Raw genomic sequence first — 16,385 nt, 5'->3', positions numbered from 1 at the left:
GGTTTTCATTCTGCACTATTCAGTTTTACATGCGTGGAATTCCCAGTAATATCGACATAGAGAGCAAAGTATCAGTCAAAGTCCACCAGACAGATGTGAAAATTGAATTTTTCCAGTAAGTTATAATGTAAAAGGAAATACTGGTACATTGCTGGGTTAGATACTGGAGAGGGAACATTGCCTGAATTTGAGGGTTGCAACTATAGCAACGTGGGAAATTGTGATTATAAAAATCTGAGGAAGAACTCCACTGATACGGATGAGCAACGGCAAAGGAATTTTCCTCTAATGATTCAGATGTTTGAGACTAAAATATATGTAAGAGATAAGTGAGTCTTTCACCCACACTACCCCGTAGGTAACAACGCCCAGGCAGAGAAGGCATCTGTGATTACAGAACACAGCCCTGCCCTGTGAGCACAGACTGCTCTGCCATAAAACACAAGCCGTGTTGCTTGATAAGAAAGACACTGACCTTAGGAGCTTCACTTACTTATTCTTTGGGGGAATAAACATGATTAAAATCTCATCCTAAAATTTCTTACAATTTCCTATGTGTTATAAGACATGTACATAAATAACTCTAATAGAATAGAGAGTGGTCATGGTGATTTAAGAAACAAATAGTAATAATCAATATTTGCATAGCCACAGACTACTATACTTTTCAGATTGCTTTCACATGTATCATCTCATTGAACCACCTCACAATGCCATGATGTGGAGATTGTTAATGTTATCCCCAATTCTATAGGTACACTCATTAAAGTTTGATTTAGGAAATTGTCCATAATCACACAATGGGTAGATGACCTTGTGGGCCATATGCCAACTCTGCTTGTAGTTGTTTTACTTCTCATTTTGCTTTTGAAATCTCCACACTGTCACTCACATTAACATATACTTGCAGAGTTTACAAAAGTTTTTTTTTTCCTGTTTTCTCTCAATTATGCAATTACCCTATGAAGTACATATTTTTCCCATTATTTTACCTATTTATGAATTAGAAAATTGGGGTTGAGAGAAGTAAACGTCCTCCTAAAATTTCCCAACTGGCAATAGCAGACTGAAGAGTTTTGGCTGAGGTCTTTTGATCATATGATGGCCCCTTAACAATTCAGAGCCTGGAGATATTATTTCTGATTGTAAGAGGAAGCATTTTGCTGGACCTTGAAAAGTAAGTAAGGAGATGTTGTCAGAGAAGAGATATCCAAAATGGAAGGACCATATCAGCCAAAGAATATAATAGATCAGAAAGCCCAACAAAGCAGGAGTGTGGGATGTATTTGAATATAAAATAAAATAAGGTTGGAAAAACAAAAATTGACAAGTTGGACCCAATTAAACTAAAGAACTGCTGCACAGCAAAAGAAATTACCAACAAAGTAAATGGACAAACTACAGAATGGGAGAAAGTATTTGCAAACTATGTGTCTGACAAAAGTCTAATATCCAAAATCTATAAGGAGCTTAATTCAGAAAGCAAAAAGAAAGAAAACCCCATTAAAAAGTAGGCAAAAGACGTAAGCAGACATTTCTCAAAAGAAGGCATACAAGCAGCCAATAACATATGAGGAAAAGCTCAACATCATTAACATCAGAGAAAGGCAAATCAAAACCACAATAAGATACCATCTCACAGCAGTCAGAATGGCTACCATTAAAAGTCAAAAAACAACAGATGTTGGCAAGGCTTCAGAGATAAGGGAAGACTTATACACTGTTGGTGGGAGTGCAAATTAGTTGAGCCACTGTGGAAAGCAATGTGGAGATTTCTCAAGGAACTTAAAACAGAACTAACATTTGACTCAGCAATTCCATTACTGGGTATATATTCAAAAGGAAACGAATTGTTCTACCAAAAAGACATGCACTCGTATGTTCATTGCAGCAATATTCACAATAGCAAAGATATGGAATCAATGGTGCCCATCAATGGTGGACTGGATAAAGAAAATGTGGTACATATATAGCATGTAATACTATGCAGCCATAAAAAAGAACAAAATCATGTCCTTTGCAGCAATATGGATGCAGCTGCAGGCCATTGCCCTAAGCAAATTAATGCAGGACCAGAAAATCAAACACCACATGTTGTCACTTATAAGTGGGAGCTAAACATTGTATAGTCATGGACATAAAGATGGCAACAGCAGACACTGGGGACAACTAGAGCAGGGAGGATAGGAGGGAGGCAAGGGTTGAAAGGAGGCAAAGGTTGGACACTATGCTCACTACCTGGGCGATGGGATCATTTGTATCCTAAACCTCAGCATCATATAATATGCCCATGTAAAGAAACCTACATATGTACCCCCTGAATCTAAAATAAAAATTGACATTATAAAATAAGTTAAAATAAGATTGGAATAGTTAGTGGAAAGTCTTATCTACGTTTTCAGAAAGTTTGGACTTTATTCTTTGGGAAATGGAGAGGTACTGAAGATAGATGATAATGTATTTTTTTAATTATTTGTTCTGTTTCGTTTTTAATCTGGCAATGACATGAGAATTCTTTAAATAAAGGAAAAGCTTGAAGTCCGGGGAGGAAGTCTGGAGATTATTACAATAGAATAGGTAGGCAGTAATGAAATTTTGAATTAGGCATTGGCAGTAGGACTGAAAATTTAAAAATTAAAATGATCATCCCCATTTTACAGATGAGAAAACTAAGACATTGCAAAGATAAATTTTAGATTTATGCTGTGTCTAATGAGTTATTATAAACAATGAGAACTAGGGAATATTATGACTGACACTCCAAAACACAGAATGCAAATTTCTTAGCCTGGACACTTGTACCAGCCTATCTCCCATGCCACACACTTTTAGTTCCAGAAACCCTGAACTACAGTATTAAATGCACCACGTACATTCTCTGAACCCTTCCACACATTGATCCCTCCATCTTGGAATTTTTTTGTTGCAGAAGACACCTGCTCTATCCTCTGCAATCCAGTCTACCTCTGAACAGCCTTCTCCAATAGCGTCGGTGTGCATCTGTCTTGCCTAATATTGTTTGTGCATCTATTACAGCATTCATCACATTGTGCTAACATTTATATATTTGTCTGTCTCTCCCCAAAGCCAAAAGCTAAATTGTAATCATTTTCATGTCCCCAGAATCATATACTTTAAGGACTCCATATAGCTTTAAGGACTCCATATCACTTACTAAATGAATTATTGAGCATATTCATCATTAATAATCATTAATTATTTGATTCTAGGATACAGGGAAATTGTAGTAGGCAAAAAATATATCTAACCCATTGGATTTCCAGTCTTTAAAATGAAATAGCAAGAACCCAATTTGGGTCATGATATATTTCTGAATTAATTGTTTTTTTACCTAAAAGTCATCCAGCTGTGTATAGAGAGATATAAAGAAGACCTGGGTTCTTATGTGTTACATTATTCAAGTAGTTTTTATTTGTAAAACTCTTCTTCTCCCTCCACCCCATCTTTTTGCCCCCTTTACTCAACCATCTCCCATCCCCCTTGCCTTAGACTGATTACCTGATCTCCAGGTCACCTGACACCCTTATTTCTTCATTCCCTAGGCTGTCCCATGACCTAATTGGGCAGTTGAGCACACAGCACTGCCGCTGCCTCTGCCTCACAATGGGAGTCTCTGGAAACACCCAATTCCTTCCCCTGGATGGAGACTGCAGCAGTCCTGAGTGGAAAGACATTCGATTGCTAACATGATTAATCATATGTTGGGAGCAGGGGAGTATAGGGGAGTGCATTTCTCGGAAAGTTTTTCTTTCTTCATTGCTTATATCACATCTACTTTCATCAAACAAAATAGGGATATGCAAAAATGAGATGTTAAATGATTCAGACATTTTTGACAAAGCACCGTGCAGAGTAGACAAAAGAATATACTTAAAGGGGAACATACTCATTTCAAACCGAGTTTCATATATTCTTTACAGATTTTTCAGTGTCCACTCAGGGTACAAATATGAATCCTGCACAGCAGACAACAAGGTTCTTTGGTTTCCTACACTCAGAAGACACAGAATCCGTGATTACCTATATTTGTTGGTTCTTATAGAGAGATCTCTAGTGATATTTTAATAATGTTTAATCTGGAAAGTCAAATGTGAGTATAAATTGGGTCACATTAAAAAATACACGAACAAGGCTGGGCGTGGTGGCTCACGCCTGTAATCCCAGCACTTTGGGAAGCCGAGGCGGGCAGATCACGAGGTCAGGAGATCGAGACCATCCTGGCTAACACGTGAAACCCCGTCTCTACTAAAAATACAAAAAAAATTAGTTGGGGGTGGTGGCGGGCGCCTGTAGTCCCAGCTACTCGGGAGGCTGAGGCAGGAGAATGGCGTGAACCCAGGAGGAGGAGCTTGCAGTGAGCCGAGATCGCACCACTGCACTCCAGCCTGGGCGACAGAGCAAGACTCCGTCTCAAAAAAAAAACAACAACAACAACAAAAAACATGAATAAAATTTGAGAATGGAGCATAAGAGTTAGCACAACTTCAAATTTCCTTGGAAGGAATAAGTCTTATAAATAATGTGGACAAGTTTATCATCCAGAATATGCGGGCAGCTATGAACTTTATAAGTTACTATGGCTATTATGACATTGGTCTCTGGAGTGAGAACCAATTGGTGAAAATCTCTAGTCTGCCTTTTATTAGCTTTTTGACCTTGTGAAAATTTCTTCACCTTTTTGAGCCTCCAACATGGGGATAATACAAGACCAGTACCTACCTTATAGACTTGCTAGAAGGATTGAATGAGATAAAAAAAAAAAAATGTGAAGTTTGCTAGTGGCCACATGGTAATGCATATAGATATTGTGTAAATATTGTTATTAGTTTTACTTCACTGGCTTGTAACTTTTTCAGAAACTACCATCAGAAGGAAGCAGCTATTATTTCTTTTGAATAGGCCTTAATGTTATTTATGTATTGGCTGACTTCTGCACCTACTATAAGCATTGGTTATATAAAGCTAAAGGGTCAAATGAAACCCCGTATTCAAACTAATGTTATCATATAGAAAGTTCTGCTGTTTAGCGGCAATTATGGTATGCCAATATTTTGACTCCTCCCACAGTAAGGTGAATTATAGTTTCTCTTCCCTTTAATGGAGGTTGGCTTTAGTGACTCTTTTTTAACTCCTTTTTTAAATAAAGTTTTATTCTCAAAATATATATATGTGTGTGTGTATATATATTATATATATACACACATACATACACACACCACACACCAAGAGACAAAGATGTTATTTCACAGCACTTGCTTGCCTCAGTCTTTATGAAGAACACAATTCCAAACTAATGGACAAGTTCCCCCATGATATGGTTTCGCTGTGTCCCCACCCAAATCTCATCTTGAATTGCAACTCCGGTAATTCCCACGTGTTGTGGGAGGGACCCAGTGGGAGGTAATTGAATCATGGGGGCGAGTTTTCCCGTGCTGTTCTCATGATAGTGAGTAAGTCTCATGAGATCTGATGGTTTTATAAAGGGCAGTTGCCCTGCACACACTATCTTGCCTGCCACCACATAAAATGTGTCTTCACTCCTCCTGCACCTTCCACCATGATTGTGAGGCCTCCCCAGTCATGTGGAACTGTGAGTCCATTAAACCTCTTTTTCTTTATAAATTACCCAGTCTCTGGTATTTCTTCATAGCAGTATGAAAATGGACTAATATACTCCTTGTGCTCTAGGTCACTCAAAGGAGCCAAGCCCCTTTGTCAAATCAGGAGCTCCATCAGCCAATCAGGAACCCAGATGCCAGCGTGGGAGTTTGTCAGTGGAAATAACATTGCATGACTTCCAAGTCTGGGTAAGAAAAGGTGACATATCTATCCCCGGCTTTCTTGGGACAGGTAGCTACCTTGAACTCTGGGCCTCCATTCTGGAGCAGCTACTTAGACACAGAGGGAGATGCCCAAGAAGTCCTAGGCTGCTCTAGCCTCCCACCTGTTTTAGTACCTACATCAACATGAATGAATAGACTTGAGATAGTCTCAGCTTCCAGCCCCCAGTTCCTAGCCGGTAATGAGTAGAGCGGAGACAAACTGTTATACCAATCCTTGTCCAAATTGCAGATTCGTGAGCAAAATGTTGTTCTAATTCACAGCAATAGTTATTGGGAAAAATGACCAATTTGTTTGTTTCTGTATGTATGAATGTTTTGCTTATCTGGAAGGTTCGTCAGTTAACTACATGGGTACCAAATTTTGCTCAACTTGAAAACTAACTATGTGTCTGATAGTACTCCAAAAGTCATTGTTAAACAGTTAGCACCCAGTAACATTTTCCTACAAATACATGTTTAAGGAACCTTAGATATAATGTAGATTAGTCTTAAAAAAAAAAAACAAGCTCTGAGGGGTCATGTAACTTTCCTCATATTTTACAGAAAAATGATACCATTGGTTCAACTAGCTATATTTGCTTCCCTGATGTTTTACAGAATACTCACTAAAGAATGTTCCCTTAGCATATTGCAGCTGCCTTCATTATTCCCCCATTAGACTGTGGTTTGATTACTGCTCTATTACCCACTCCTACTAGACTATTCTCTTCTGGACAGCAGGCATATTTGTATTATTCATTCCCATATACCTAGAAACTGGCATGTCCTCAATTAGTTAAATGCCTCTTGATAAAAGATTATTTGGAATCTTTTTGGATGGATATAGGTCAGTGGTTCTCAGTACAGAAATACTTAGGTTAAGGCCACAGTCCTGCAGACTGATTGAATTGGCTTAGAGTGGAGCCTAGGTCTCTGTGAATTTTAAAAGCTCCTAAGCTAAGTCCCTTCAAGTAGATCTCTTGTCATGTGTGGCTACCAATTGTGTTTCCACGGGTAGATCATGTCCCCAACACTGTTTCTACACAAAAGCAATGACCTACAAAAGGTCTCTTGGAGGATGAGTTTTTTTTTTTTTAAATCTCCATTCATAACTCATTGTCTGATCAATAGTTATGGTAACTGGACATTGGAAGGCAGGAACAGGAGAGGTGGCAAAAGTAGTACCCAATATGAAGCAAATTTTCTCACCACCACACATCTAGGTTGGTTTGTTTTAACCTCCCAGAAGCTGACCTTTTGGCCATCTAAGTACTCTAAGTAAACCATGATGCCTAAGGGAGCAGCTTGGCTTCTGAAATAGCACTTGATCTATAAAGTTTGGCCCTGGGGTTTTGTCTACCCTGGAATCAGATGCAGAAGAAAGGGAAATAGATACTTACACTATTTTAATTTGATCCTGAAAAAACACTGCAATGGAGTCTGCTGAAGGCTGTGAACTATGTTAACTTCCAAGAAAAAAATGTGAACCTGACTGTTTTTCTTTATTTAAACCTCATGCTGAATTTGTATTCCCATGAGATTTTATTTATCTGTTTATTTTTTTCCTTTGGCAAAATAAGCAATTGTAGACACCTCTCATATGGGAAAACAAAGTAAGTCCCATAGAAATAAATGAAATAAACAAATATAGGGCATATTTAAACATAAGAGTATAATAGCTATAAAGCCAGTGCAGTGTAACTAAGCACACGCAAGCTTTGGCATCACAGATTTCTCACTAGCTGTGTAGCCATGGTTAATTTACTTCAATTCTCTTCACTTCAGTTTCTTCATTTGCAAGATATCAACCCAATAGGATTGTGACTGAAATCAAATGAGGCACCCAAGTCTAATATGAGAAAAACATGAGAAAAATTCCAGGAGGGGGACATCCTACAAAATACCTGACCAGTACATCTCAAAATTGTCACGATCATCAACAAGGAAAGACTGAGATACTGTCATAGCCAAGAGACGCCAAAGGAAAAATGACAACTAAATGTAATGTGGTATCCTGGATAAGATCCTGGAATGGAATAGAAAATGGGCATTGGGTAGAAACTGAATAAAGTAGGGACTTTAGTTAATAACAGTATGTTGATGTTGGTTTAATAATTGTAACAAAGGTACCATATTAATGTAAGATGTTAACAATCAGAGTAACTGGATTCAGGGTATATGGAAACTTTCCATTCTATTTTCTTAATTTTTCTATGAATCTAAAACCAAAAACTAAAGTCTACTTAAAAAAAATCACAGGAGGCAACATACATAAAAGCATATAGTTGGTGCTCCATAATGTAACCTCTTCTTTTCTGGGCAGTGTGGAAAAACAAACTGTTGTTCATGTCTTCTGGGATCTTTTGCCCCTTTCTAATCCAACCAGAAACTGGGGAGAATGTAAGTCATCTCTATATTCTCATCTGCAGGTAGCCAGGGGTGAGAATAGCTCCATTTACTTAAGTTTAGTCTGTGGAGTAGTTTCTGCTACAGAATGATTCTTGTTAGACCCTGTAAGAGTTCTTTTGGCTCAGGTCCCCAGAAAATAAATTTACAAACCCTTAAATCAGTTCAACCTATCAGTAACGGCCATATAAATCCATTCTCGTTGTTTGCAAGAAACTATGGTACATTAAAATATTTAAGATTAGGAACGAGACCTATATAAAAATGTTTCTAAGAAAACTTTTTCCTAAACATAATATATAAGCTATTTAGACTGCTTCACGTGCCCAGGATAGAGTTTCCCCTTTTTTTTTTTTTTTTCTGGCTTGGTGGTACTTTACCTCTCTTTTATTGTACCAACAACCCAAAGATTAAATAATTAAAGACTATAATCAGTTCTTTTTAGAATGGAGGTAAAAATATGAAAAATTAAAATCCTGTTATTTTTCCAAATTACACAAAAAAATTAACATAAATCATAAAGACTTTCAAGTAAAATTTTACTTTGACAAAGTAGGGATTCTAGGCAAAATTAACTGTATAGTTTGACAACTCTCTTAGATACCTCTCAGCTTATGATGTGGAGTGGAATTTTTATCTGCACATTAAGTTTTAAGTCAATACAACATTAAGGCATAAGATATCACTTTCTATACTTGAAAAGGTATTCCAAAGTTTCTCCATATTCTCCCCCATCAAAGAAGTTGTGCCTAAAATTCAAACAATTTGATCTTGAATTTAGATGTAGCAAAATTCAGAAAGAATGTCAATCAGTGGCTTGTGTAAATTCCCACAGTGTGCTGGGATTCAGATACTTACTGTTGAGGTCTTTGTCAGGTGGTATGCCCAGTGACTCTCTGCCCAGGATTTAAGATTCCTTAGCTGTATTAACACATTTGAAAACATTATTCCGATCAGTAGTCTCTAAGTGCCTTCATTTTCTCAAGTACAAAATGGACATAATTGAATATTTACTACATCTTAGAGAAGTGTGCAGCTTTCAGCACTCTGAAACATTTAAGAGGCTCAGGTGAAAGATTAAAGAATTAAGTGTACACACCGTCTTTCTTAATTTTGATCCACATGAGTAGTATTCAGCATAATGTAATACAGCAGGTTACAGAGCATAATTTGGTGTATTGCACAAAATATCTCAGAAAGCACTAGATAGACCTAAATAGAACCCAATCACCTACTCTGTTAGTAAGATTGTTTCAGAGATAATATAGGTAATATTTCACAGCTGCTATTTTTTTGTTAAAGCACAACATTTTCCTTGTTTATTGGGCTGATTTTGACCTTCATTTAAGTGAATAATTCACTCATTCCTTGTTAATAAGAGGAAGTGAGCATAAAAAAGAAAAAATAAAATTCTAGTTCTTGAGGCTATAAATTTACCACATATATCTAAATGATTTTCTAAATAGCCTTCAAGACATATATATATATATATATATATATAAATGCATGTATAATTATATCTATATCTGTATTATCCCATAATGTAAATATTATTTGCTTTCAGGGCAATCTTTCTTATGGTTGTTATGTTGCATAATTCAGTATCATTTTTATACAAACCTCTTCCTTTAATGACTTTAACAATTCTTTCTGCTTAAATTCTAGTGGCCATTGTATAAAAATATTTTTTATTCTAAATTACCTATTGTTACTGAGAAAGAGAATTCTTGAGTGAAAAACTGAAATTTGTTATTTCGATGTGCACAGTAAGTTAGATCGATAGTAAAATTCTAAAAGAGGAAGAAGATAATCTGCTTTCTGATATTCTGTGTCCTTTGTTACTTCAACCATTAACATCTGTGAGCCGCTGTCAGTAATTTCTTTAATGAGATTATTGTGTTTTTCTTTTAGAAATGTAACTGTCAAGCATTTTACATTTGTCCTTGCTAATAATTCCCCAGGCCTTTATTAAAGAGATTTACAGATTTCTTAAATCCACAGTCCTGCATCACTCTGATACCGACTTCTAATAAAATAATAAATTAGATTTTATTCTTTGCTTTAGCCTTACAAATGAGCAAATAAAAAAAGTGTTTACTGAATAATCTGTCCAAAGCCAAAATAAATCATATGCTTCTCTTTTTCAAGCGTTTTGATAGCTATAAATGAGCACCTACTTGACATTGAATAAAATGACCAGTTTAACGTATGCATTTTTATCAAAAAGAGAAACTCATAATTGGAAAACAAGAATTGTGATTCAGGAGCTTTTCAAAGAAAACATTAAATAACTGCAAATTAATCAAATATTTTCTCAACAACCTTACTTTCTTACTTTTGTAGGTTTGACTAAGAAAACATGTTAAATTGCAAGATGCTTTTTTTCCAATTCTCACTTGAGCAGATCCGTTTAGCTAAGTAGCTTAAGGTGTATGATTTAGAAATATTTTCAAACATCTTCACTATAACTACAAAATAATCAGATGTTCATCATTTAAAATGAAATGCTAAACTGTTTGGAAATATTCTCTAAAACCAGCAAAAATCACCAGGCAGTTGATTTGCCTCTCAGTGTCTTCCTCTCTACCTGCATTCTTTCCTCTTTCTCTCCATAATGCCATGTTGTAGTACATCCTTCTTAGCCTCCAATCAACATTTCAAGCACTGGGATCATGTTTGATATTGTCAGATGGCCTGGAAAATTAAAAACCCAATTAAAGGCTCAGCACACGGGTCAGCTCTTCTGCATATCAAAAGGCCTCCTCTGGCTATTCTGCTCAAATTGTATCTGTTAACAGCTCACTTTGCAGAAAGTGAAATAGCAGAGCGTTTATGAGTAATAAGTACTTTCCAGCTGATACATTTCAAACATAAACCACTTTCATGGCCCCGGCAAAAAGTACAAGTCATAATCAAATTGTCAATTTTTTCCTGTGAGATGCATGGATCTATTGTAACTGTGATTGTTAAAGGAAATGCATTTTATTCACATGTTGGGGGAAAAAAAGATGCACATTTTCCCTACAATTAAAGATTTTTTGTCACTTTTTTACTGCCTTTCCTTTACATTTCTAAATAGTTACTATAATTGATTTTCGGGTTGCATTCTTTTTTTTTTTTTTTTGGTAGGAGAATCATTTATAGTTTTTATGTAGTGGAAGAAATGGTTGGAGTGAATAGCATTTTTGTTTAGCTGGGGTATTAATGTTCACCCAAATGTTTATAATGTGAATGTGCAAAGCACTAAAAGCTTTCGAGCTAAATGCAAATTAGTCGAGCACTCAAATGACATTTTTAGAAGGAGTTTTCATCTGTCAATGTGGCATAATATTAAGTCAAACTAAAGTCACTACTTTAGCTACTGGCCATTTGAAAAAAATTTTCATAAGATACCAGGGTTGACAGAAAAGAAAACAAACTACATAAATATTTTTCAACATATTATATTAACCAAGCAGCTGCTACAGGATTTCACAAGAAGTTAGCATATAATGTCTCCACTTAGAATATATTGTGAGTGTATGCAATGTCAAAAAACTAAATCCCTGGGTTTTGCATAATGCATTAAGGTCCACATCTAGACAAGAAAGATTTTTCAAAGAAATGTCATGTGATGAAATAACACATACTTCCCTCAGTTAAAAAAAATAAAAATAATCTTGGTGATAATCCAAAAAATATTGCAAATTAGGAAAATGAGTACCCACTGCAAAGTGCATTTTTATACCTCAGATTATGCCTCTTGAAATAAACACTACTGTTTCTAAGTGTTTCCTGTGTCTATTGGTTAATTATTTGTAGTGAGTACTTGATCTCTATATTGTTTTCAAAACAAGAACCTACTAGGACCTAAAGTAATTGTCTAGGATTATTGAGAATCCGGACTCATCACAGGAAAGAGAATTGGTAGCTACAATAGAAGCCTCAGCTTAAACCCACCTCCACTGCACCTAGATATAGTAAGCCCAAACTCACCCCACTGTTTGAGGCACTGGCAACACGAGGTGGAATGGAGGGTTGTTGTCATTAATGGAGGATGAGCCTGCATGCTAATATTTTAAAATCTGCATTTGGTGGACTCATTGCCACCGTATATGTTAACATTCTCTTCCAATATGTCCACATACCCCTTGATGCTTTTTCTTCTCACTGTAAATAATATTTTATTGTGCATTTCACAGATGCCAATAATGTATCTTAAAGTGAGGTGCTCCCTTTTTTCCATAAAAGGGGAAAAATAAAAGATGGAGGAAGAGCTTCAAATTTTACTTCCAACCCTCTTTATTGACTTCATTTATTAGTAACTGGGTGGTTTTTCATCTAGTCTTCAATACATTTTTAAAGATTTTTCCAAGCTTGGGACATTGGTCTCAAAACACAGCAGCCGATCCCACCATGGCGCCTTTGGGTCCGTAATAAAAGAAGCGACAGATCCTAAACTACAGAGGCATGAGTGGGCGCCCTATTAATGACTCAAGCGCCTCACTACACCTTATTCATATTAAAGGGCAACATATTGCATATTAATAGACAATTTAAAATAATTACAGGCTTTAATCTTTTCTAAAGAACAGTTTCTTGTCTCTTGAAAGTTTTGTACTTTTTATATAAAAAAGCAAGTGCTTTTTCAGAGAAACAATGTATAATAATATGTCAGTAAAGATTGAGCAATTTTGAGTAGTGATGGGTGAAAAGGACATTATGTTCTTTTTTCTTGTCATGGTCGGTATTTTTCTGTCAGTCGGCAAAGGCTGCACTCAGCAAGAAGAAGCTAAAGACCTGCATTGAGAGACGTGAGGGTGACAGCTACCCTGACAGGTCAGAAGATGACTGCAGAATTAGCCTTACTTTAATTCGCACTAAAATTCACAGCTCCTGACGAGGAAATGGGAAAAAGAAATTTCCTTACACATTTTCTTTTCATTTCATGTGCAGATTATACATATTCTGCTTCCATTAACAAGAGGGAGATTGTACTTTATGCAGCTCTATATTTAAGGGCAAAAGACCAAGAAGATGACAAGAGTGACCTCTCTCTTGTCTTATGATCACTGCCAGTTTGACATGACACTAATTAGACTGCCTTAATCTAAACCCAGTTAGTTCTGCATGCTTGCAGCAAAACCATTGTAAACCCTAATGTAAATTGCCTTAGGCCTTTGTCTTCTTAAATCCTGCCTCTCTCCTCCATCCGCAACCCCCATCTTTACATACCCACATGTATACATATGAAAAACTAGATCTTTAATAATCCTAACCCATTAATCTTAACAAATAAACCCACGAATGTCCTCCTAATATTCCTTTTCTGTAAATGTCACCAATTTCCACTACGTAATGCTGTCTGGTATGACTTGCTGGACATGGTTGGAAGTCTCCTTTCATTGTAAAAGCCTTGAAGGGAATAAAGGTCTGAAAAGGCCACGGAGACTTTTAAAGTACATGATGACGCCAAGGCTGTGAAATATGTTTAAGTGTGAATTGAATACCCTTCTCAAAAAAAAAAAAAAAAAAAGAGAAAAGGGAAAAGAAAAAGAAAAACTGAAGACATTCTCTTTATCAGCTGATTAAAAAGAGAGTTGATTAATTCGGCAACAGTTAATACATTATAAGGAGGGGTCTAAAAGAAGATCCAGTAAGTCAATGTTCTCTTAGAGACCCAAAGGAATTCCAAGAATGGAGAAAATAAAAGGAAGGAAAAGAAAAGATGAATAAGCTAAGATCTATTTAAGAAATACCGAATACATATAATCACACATAAACCCCTTGAATGAGTTAAATGAATCCAGCCAAACTATTACTTATATGAAGCATTATCTGGTCAATGCAAAAAGCAGGAGGCGGCCATACTAAGCCTTTCCCTAACAAAGAAATTGGTAGTTGGACATTCATAGCCGCACTTTCGCTCTAGCAAAGCCAAGGTTGTTTTTCTCCTGTTGGCTGCAACAGCTTTACCATAAGGACATACTTATTCCCCCAAAATATACGTGGCCAGAGATATATGCTAATGAGATGGGATTTCCATTAGTCTCTGTACTGTGTAAAATGTAAATATGCTCTTAAAGCTAGAGTTGAGAAATGGGCTGCTTCTTCAGACCTGTGAGGCTGACATTCGCTTGCATCTCCTATACCTTAGGCAGTAGGGCCAGAAATCCTACCCACAGTGTTGACCGATCCAGTAAGTACATGTATTCTAAAGCCTGTTCCCACATCCCATTTATAACGATCTCGTACTTATTTTATAATAACGTCTACCATATGTTGAACACCTTCTCTGTACCAGAGTCTGAGCTAGGGCTTCATGAACATTAACTCATGTTATTCTGACCACAATCTTTGAACAAACGTATTATTTTCCCATTTTACAGAGAATGAAATTGAGGATCAGAGAGTCTACATAGCTTGCCTAGAGACAAACATCTAGGATGGGCAGTGCCAGGATCAAACTCTTATGGTCAAGCTCCAAGACTTACTATGCAAACAGGGGAATGTGTAGGAAGAGAGGTGCTACAATACAATTGGAAGTGGTAGGAACTGTGGTTAGCTGAAGAAAGCAAGACCATCCAAAGGCTAAGATAGGTCTATGGGTAAATGATGCATTCAGTCTACACCCCTGGACAATGTCACACTGCCTCTGCTTTAGGAGTCTTACAAATAGGCACTCTCTAGTAGCAAAGTTACAATTCATAAAATAACAATGGGGAAAATATGGATTTTATTTCTTTTCCACCCTTAATCTCTACATGAATGTCGTGATCAGGGAGAGAATCACTCAACAGAGCCACCTTAGGTCAGAACCTAAGTGGACCTTCTATAGTTGGTATTATTTTGTTGTTAACAAACACCAGCAGTTGTCTGTAAATTTCCTTCTCTTGGTTTTGGTTTGTGTACAGATTTTCTTGGCTGAATAATGGAAAAGTCACTGCTAATGAATATTAAAAGCCTGTAATTTAGTCAAAAACAATGTTGTCCACAGTTTTTTTCTGAGTAATTTCAGTTGTGTGTGTGTGTGTGTGTGCGTGTGTGTGTGTCTTTTAAATCAAGCATAAATGGTAGATAATGTTCCTCTGAATGGGGCCCTTAGGCTTTCTTAGCTGAGGCTTGTTTAGCTTGCCAAGTTTAAATATTTTCTGAACTGATCCCAGAACTGAGAAGCCTTCATCACAGCACAGCATTAAAAATGATGGATGTGATACATATTTAATACAATAAAATGGCCATTTATATGCCCATACTAGACACATGGGAAATCCTCACAGGAAAGATTTCTAAAATCAAAAGGGGCCTATTCTCTAATCGATGTGAGGGGATTTACACGGATAACTCCCATTAATGCTAATGGGTGTTATGAGCTTATATACTGCATGCACCATTGGCAAGATACACTCAGTGCCACTCGAAAGGAAGCTGTTGCACTGATGAGATTCCATAAGAGTATTCTGGGAGAAGGAAAATTTGAGGAAGAGCTAAAATGACAGTAAAGTTGCAGCCATAGTTTGCTTCATAAAAACACTGCTTTCCCCTCTCTCAGGGGCCTGAGTTTAGGATGACTGCTACTAGGATGTCTTTTGAACCACAGGGTATGGTGCAGGGTGGTAACAATATTCAGACTCATAAACTGGATTTAATAATGCTGTTAGCTCCTAAATGCAATGTCTGGTTAGGTGCTCTGGTAGATTTCGGAGAGTGAGTGACGCTGGAAATAATTATAACAAGTCAAGTCTAAATCACATGATAATACTTGCTTCCTCTTACTCTAGGAAGAGAAAAGGAGCTGCCTATATAGACCTAGCTACCTCCTGCCCCAAACCCTGGGAGAAAGAGAGACAGTTCCTATCTCTTGTTCAACTATTACTTTAAGGTCTTTATCTTTGAAATTAGTCTGCTATCGGTTTTTATTAGGCATAATGTGACAAATTTGTGGGATAAAGTACTCTCGTCTGGGTTGATTTTGCCCAAAGTGGAGTAGTATGAACAATTATTGATGATCAAGGAGTTATTCCCTTTTTATAGGTATATTTTATTTTGCAACCACTAAAAGTGGTTCATTTACTAGAAATACAACACCTTAAATTGACACTTCACTGCAGAGAAACTCACTATTATTCACACATAATGTTTCATATTTAAAACAAC

The 16,385-nt window shown here is 36.6% G+C and overlaps 1 long non-coding RNA gene across 1 annotated transcript in view; it reads left to right on the top strand.

Annotated features, from left to right (window-relative positions):
* Positions 1–15,382, top strand: part of LOC117976008 (uncharacterized) — a 128,221-nt gene extending 112,839 nt beyond the window's left edge. Inside the window, exons 5-6 of the long non-coding RNA XR_010109902.1 lie at positions 5,710–5,828; positions 7,629–15,382. This is a non-coding gene — a long non-coding RNA (uncharacterized LOC117976008). The remainder of the gene's footprint in view (positions 1–5,709; positions 5,829–7,628) is intronic.
* The last annotated feature ends 1,003 nt before the right edge of the window (positions 15,383–16,385 follow it).

Source organism: Pan paniscus, chromosome 16, assembly GCF_029289425.2.
Source record: "Pan paniscus chromosome 16, NHGRI_mPanPan1-v2.0_pri, whole genome shotgun sequence".
NCBI lineage: Eukaryota > Metazoa > Chordata > Mammalia > Primates > Hominidae > Pan > Pan paniscus.
This window is presented reverse-complemented; position numbering and strand designations above follow the sequence as displayed.